This window comes from Triticum aestivum, chromosome 6A, assembly GCF_018294505.1.
Source record: "Triticum aestivum cultivar Chinese Spring chromosome 6A, IWGSC CS RefSeq v2.1, whole genome shotgun sequence".
Taxonomy (NCBI): domain Eukaryota; kingdom Viridiplantae; phylum Streptophyta; class Magnoliopsida; order Poales; family Poaceae; genus Triticum; species Triticum aestivum.
Window position 1 is genome coordinate 20,436,645 of NC_057809.1, and position 7,223 is coordinate 20,443,867.

Genomic DNA, 7,223 nt, shown 5'->3' on the forward strand with positions numbered 1-7,223 from the left:
TGGTGTGATCTATGATGTCTCTTACCGATCTAACCACTATCGTTTTGGGGTTACGCATTAGAGACAGCTGCATTCACGTTAAATAGGGCACCATCTAAATCCGTTGAGACGACACCGTATGAACTATGGTTTGGCAAGAAACCTAAGCTGTCGTTTCTTCAAGTTTGAGGTTGCAATGCTTATGTGAAAAAAGTTTCAACCTGATAAGCTCAAACACAAATCGGAGAAATGTGTCTTCATAGGATATCCAAAGGAAACTATTGGATACACCTTCTATCACAGATCCGAAGGCAAGACATTCGTTGCTAAGAATGGATCCTTTCTAGAGAAGGAGTTTCTCTCGAAAGATGTGAGTGGGAGGAAAGTAGAACTTGACGAGGTAACTGTACCTGCTCCCTTATTGGAAAGTAGTACATCACAGAAACCTGTTTCTGCGACACCTACACCAATTAGTGAGGAAGCTAATGATAATGATCATGAAACTTCAGATCAAGTTACTACCGAATCTCGTAGGTAAACCAGAGTGAGATCCGCACCATAGTGGTACGGTAATCCTGTTCTGGAAGTCATGTTACTAGACCATGACGAACTTGCGAACTATGAGGAAGCGATGATGAGCCCAGATTCCGCGAAATGGTTTGAGGCCATGAAATCTGAGATATGATCCATGTATGAGAACAAAGTATGGACTTTGATGGATTTGCCCGATGATCGGCAAGCCATAAAAATAAATGGATCTTCAAGAGGAAGACGGACGCTGATAGTAGTGTTATTATCTACAAAGCTAGAATTGTCGCAAAACGTTTTCGACAAGTTCAAGGTGTTGACTACGATGAGAGATTCTCAATCGTATCTATGCTTGAGTCTGTCCGAATCATGTTAGCAATTGCCGCATTTTATGAAATCTGGCAAATGGATAAACAAAACTGAATTCCTTAATGGATTTATTAAAGAAGAGTTGTATACGATGCAACTAGAAGGTTTTGTCGACCCTAAAGGTGTTAACAAAATGTGCAGGCTCCAGCGATCCATCTGTGGAGTGGTGCAAGCATCTCGGAGTTGGAATATACGCTTTGATGAGTTGATCAAAGCATATAGTTTTATACAGACTTACAGTGAAGCCTGTATTTACAAGAAAGTGAGTGGGAGCACTACGGCATTTCTGATAAGTATATGTGAATGACATATTGTTGATCGGAAATAATGTAGAATTATTCTGCAAAGCATAAAGGAGTGTTTGAAAGGAGTTTTTCAAAGAAAGACCTCGGTGAAGCTTCTTACATATTGAGCATCAAGATCTATAAGAGATAGATCAAGACGCTTGATAAGTTTTTTTTTCAATAAGTACATACCTTGACAAGATTTTGAAGTAGTTCAAAATGGAACAGTCAAAGAAAGAGTTCTTGCTTGTGTTACAAGGTGTGAAGTTGAGTAAGACTCAAAGCCCGACCATGGCAGAAGATAGAAAGAGAATGAAAGTCATTCCCTATGCCTCAGCCATAGGTTCTATAAAGTATGCCATGCTGTGTACCAGATATATTGTATACCCTACACTATGTTAAGCAAGGGAGTACAATAGTGATCTAGGAGTACATCAATGGACAGCGGTCAAAATTATCCTTACTGGAATAAGGATATGTTTCTTGGTTATGGAGGTGACAAAAGGTTCGTCGTAAAGAGTTACGTCGATGCAAGTTTTGACACAGATCTGGATGACTCTAAGTCTCGATCTAGATACATATTGAAAGTGGGAGCAATTAGCTAGAGTAGCTCCGTGCAGAGCATTGTAGACATAGAAAATTGCACAATACATAACGAATCTGAATGTGAAAGACCCGTTGACTAAGATTCTCTCACAAGCAAAACATGATCACACCTTAGTACTCTTTGAGTGTTAATCACATAGCGATCTGAACTAGATTACTGAATCTAGTAAACCCTTTGGGTGTTGGTCACATGGCGATGTGAACTATGGGTGTTAATCACATGATGATGTGAACTATCGATGTTAATCACATGGTGATGTGATCTAGATTATTGACTCTAGTGCAAGTGGGAGACTGAAGGAAATATGCCCTAGAGGCAATAATAAAGTTATTATTTATTTCCTTATATCATGATAAATGTTTAGTATTCATGCTAGAATTGTATTAACCGGAAACATAATACATGTGTGAATACATAGACAAACATAGTGTCACTAGTATGCCTCTACTTGACTAGCTCATTAATCAAAGATGGTTATGTTTCCTAACCATAGACAAAGAGTTGTTATTTGATTAATGGGATCACATCATTAGATGGACGATCTGATTGACTTGACCCATTCCGTTAGCTTAGCACTTGATCGTTTAGTTTGTTGCTATTGCTTTCTTCATGACTTATACATGTTCCTATGACTATGAGATTATGTAACTCCCGTGTGCCGGAGGAACACTTTGTGTGCTACCAAACGTCACAACGTAACTGGGTGATTATAAAGGTACTCTACAGGTGTCTCCAAAGGTACATGTTGGGTTGACGTATTTCGAGATTAGGATTTGTCACTCCGATCGTCGGAGAGGTATCTCAGGGCCCTCTCGGTAATGCACATCACTTAAGCCTTGCAAGCATTGCAACTAATGAGTTAGTTGCGGGATGATGTCTTATGGAACGAGTAAAGAGACTTGCCGGTAACGAGATTGAACTAGGTATTGGATACCGACGATGGAATCTCGGGCAAGTAACATACCGATGACAAAGGGAACAAACGTATGTTGTTATGCGGTTTAACCGATAAAGATCTTCATAGAATATGTAGTAGCCAATATGGGCATCCAGGTCCTGCTATTGGTTATTGACTGGAGACATGTATCAGTCATGTCTACATTGTTCTCGAACCCGTAGGGTCCGCACGCTTAAGGTTTCGATGACAGTTATATTATGAGTTTATACGTTTTGATGTACCGAAGGATGTTCGGAGTCCCGGATGAGATCACAGACGTGACGAGGAGTCTCGAAATGGTCGAGACATAAAGGTTGATATATTGGAAGCCTATGTTTGGATATTGGAAGTGTTCCGGGTCAAATCGGGATTTTACCGGAGTACCGGGAGGTTACCGGAACCCCCCGGGAGCTATATGGGCCTTAGTGGGCCTTAGTGGAAGAAGAGGAGAGGCGGCCAGGGCTGGGCCGCGCGCCCCTCCCCCTAGTCCGAATAGGACATGGAGAGAGGGGGCCGGCGCCCCCCTTCTTCTCTCTCTCTCTTTTCCACCTCGCGAATCCTATTCCAACTAGGATTGGGGGGAGTCCTACTCCCGGAGGGAGTAGGACTCCTCCTGGCGCGCCTCTCCTGGCCGGCCGCACCCCCCCTTTGAGCCTTTATATACGGAGGCAGGAGCACCCCAGAGAAACACAAGTTGATCTTCGTGATCGTTCCTTAGCTGTGTGCGGTGCCCCCCTCCACGATATTACACCTCGATCATATTGTAGCGGTGCTTAGGAGAAGCCCTGCGACAGTTGAACATCAAGATCGTCACCACGCCGTCGTGCTGACGGAACTCCTCCCCGAAGCTTTGCTGGATCGGATCCCGGGGAGCGTCATCGAGCTGAATGTGTGCCAAGAATTCGGAGGTGCCGGAGTAACGGTGCTTGGATCGGTTGGACCGGGAAGACGTACGACTACTTCCTCTATGTTGTGTCAACGCTTCCGCCTCGGTCTACGAGGGTACGTAGACAACACTCTCCCCTCTCGTTGCTATGCATCACCATGATCTTGCGTGTGCGTAGGAAATTTTTTGAAATTACTACGTTCCCCAACAGTGGCATCCGAGCCTAGGTTTTATGGTTTGATGTTATATGCACGAGTAGAACACAAGTGAGTTGTGGGCGATATAATTCATACTGCCTACCAGCATGTCATACTTTGGTTCGGCGGTATTGTTGGATGAAGCGGCCCGGACCGACATTACGCGTACGCTTATGCGAGACCGGTTCTCCCGACGTGCTTTGCACATAGGTGGCTTGCGGGTGACTGTTTCTCCAACTTTAGTTGAACCGAGTGTGGCTTTGCCCGGTCCTTGCGAAGGTTAAAACGGCATCAACTTGACAAACTATCATTGTGGTTTTGATGCGTAGGTAAGATTGGTTGTTGCTTAAGCCCGTAGCAGCCACGTAAAACTTGCAACAACAAAGTAGAGGACGTCTAACTTGTTTTTGCAGGGCATGTTGTGATGTGATATGGTCAAGACATGATGCTGATTTTTATTGTATGAGATGATCATGTTTTGTAACCGAGTTATCGGCAACTAGCAGGAGCCATATGGTTGTCGCTTTATTGTATGCAATGCAATCGCGCTGTAATGCTTTACTTTATCACTAAGCGGTAGCGATAGTCGTGGAAGCATAAAATTGGTGAGACGACAACGATGCTATGATGGAGATCAAGGTGTCGCGCCGGTGACGATGGTGATCATGATGGTGCTTCGGAGATGGAGATCACAGGCACAAGATGATGATGGCCATATCATATCACTTATATTGATTGCATGTGATGTTTATCTTTTATGCATCTTATCTTGCTATGGACTTTTAAGTCATATTGGTGTAAAGCGCATGAAGAAACTCTATGCTATGGACTTTTGGAATCACTTGATTATGAATCACTTGATTATGAATCACTTGATGATTGCGAACCATGCCTTTTGGGCAAGATGACTAAACGCCGTTCTCCGGAACAATGAAGCAAGCAACAGATTTGTTGGAAATCATACATACTGATGTATGTGGTTCGATGAATATTAAAGCTTGCAGCGGGTATCATTATTTTTTGACCATCACAGATGATTTGAGCAGATATGGGTATATCTACTTGATGAAACATAAGTCTAAAATATTTGAAAAGTTCAAAGAATTTCAGAGTGAAGTGGAAAATCATCGTAACAAGAAAAATAAGGTTTCTACGATCTGGTCGTAGAAAAGAGTATTTGAGTTACGAGTTTGGCCTTCAGTTAAAAACAATGTGAAATAGTTTCACTACTCACGCCACCTGGAACACCACAATGTAATGGTGTGTCCGAACGTCATAACCGTACTTTATTAGATATGGTGTGATCTATGATGTCTCTTACCGATCTACCACTATCGTTTTGGGGTTACGCATTAGAGACAGCTGCATTCACGTTAAATAGGGCACCATCTAAATCCGTTGAGACGACACCGTATGAACTATGGTTTGGCAAGAAACCTAAGCTGTCGTTTCTTCAAGTTTGAGGTTGCAATGCTTATGTGAAAAAAGTTTCAACCTGATAAGCTCAAACACAAATCGGAGAAATGTGTCTTCATAGGATATCCAAAGGAAACTATTGGATACACCTTCTATCACAGATCCGAAGGCAAGACATTCGTTGCTAAGAATGGATCCTTTCTAGAGAAGGAGTTTCTCTCGAAAGATGTGAGTGGGAGGAAAGTAGAACTTGACGAGGTAATTGTACCTGCTCCCTTATTGGAAAGTAGTACATCACAGAAACCTGTTTCTGCGACACCTACACCAATTAGTGAGGAAGCTAATGATAATGATCATGAAACTTCAGATCAAGTTACTACCGAATCTCGTAGGTAAACCAGAGTGAGATCCGCACCATAGTGGTACGGTAATCCTGTTCTGGAAGTCATGTTACTAGACCATGACGAACTTGCGAACTATGAGGAAGCGATGATGAGCCCAGATTCCGCGAAATGGTTTGAGGCCATGAAATCTGAGATATGATCCATGTATGAGAACAAAGTATGGACTTTGATGGATTTGCCCGATGATCGGCAAGCCATAAAAATAAATGGATCTTCAAGAGGAAGACGGACGCTGATAGTAGTGTTATTATCTACAAAGCTAGAATTGTCGCAAAACGTTTTCGACAAGTTCAAGGTGTTGACTACGATGAGAGATTCTCAATTGTATCTATGCTTGAGTCTGTCCGAATCATGTTAGCAATTGCCGCATTTTATGAAATCTGGCAAATGGATAAACAAAACTGAATTCCTTAATGGATTTATTAAAGAAGAGTTGTATACGATGCAACTAGAAGGTTTTGTCGACCCTAAAGGTGTTAACAAAATGTGCAGGCTCCAGCGATCCATCTGTGGAGTGGTGCAAGCATCTCGGAGTTGGAATATACGCTTTGATGAGTTGATGAAAGCATATAGTTTTATACAGACTTACAGTGAAGCCTGTATTTACAAGAAAGTGAGTGGGAGCACTACGGCATTTCTGATAAGTATATGTGAATGACATATTGTTGATCGGAAATAATGTAGAATTATTCTGCAAAGCATAAAGGAGTGTTTGAAAGGAGTTTTTCAAAGAAAGACCTCGGTGAAGCTTCTTACATATTGAGCATCAAGATCTATAAGAGATAGATCAAGACGCTTGATAAGTTTTTTTTCAATAAGTACATACCTTGACAAGATTTTGATGTAGTTCAAAATGGAACAGTCAAAGAAAGAGTTCTTGCTTGTGTTACAAGGTGTGAAGTTGAGTAAGACTCAAAGCCCGACCATGGCAGAAGATAGAAAGAGAATGAAAGTCATTCCCTATGCCTCAGCCATAGGTTCTATAAAGTATGCCATGCTGTGTACCAGATATATTGTATACCCTACACTATGTTAAGCAAGGGAGTACAATAGTGATCTAGGAGTACATCAATGGACAGCGGTCAAAATTATCCTTACTGGAATAAGGATATGTTTCTTGGTTATGGAGGTGACAAAAGGTTCGTCGTAAAGAGTTACGTCGATGCAAGTTTTGACACAGATCTGGATGACTCTAAGTCTCGATCTAGATACATATTGAAAGTGGGAGCAATTAGCTAGAGTAGCTCCGTGCAGAGCATTGTAGACATAGAAAATTGCACAATACATAACGAATCTGAATGTGAAAGACCCGTTGACTAAGATTCTCTCACAAGCAAAACATGATCACACCTTAGTACTCTTTGAGTGTTAATCACATAGCGATCTGAACTAGATTACTGAATCTAGTAAACCCTTTGGGTGTTGGTCACATGGCGATGTGAACTATGGGTGTTAATCACATGATGATGTGAACTATCGATGTTAATCACATGGTGATGTGATCTAGATTATTGACTCTAGTGCAAGTGGGAGACTGAAGGAAATATGCCCTAGAGGCAATAATAAAGTTATTATTTATTTCCTTATATCATGATAAATGTTTAGTATTCATGCTA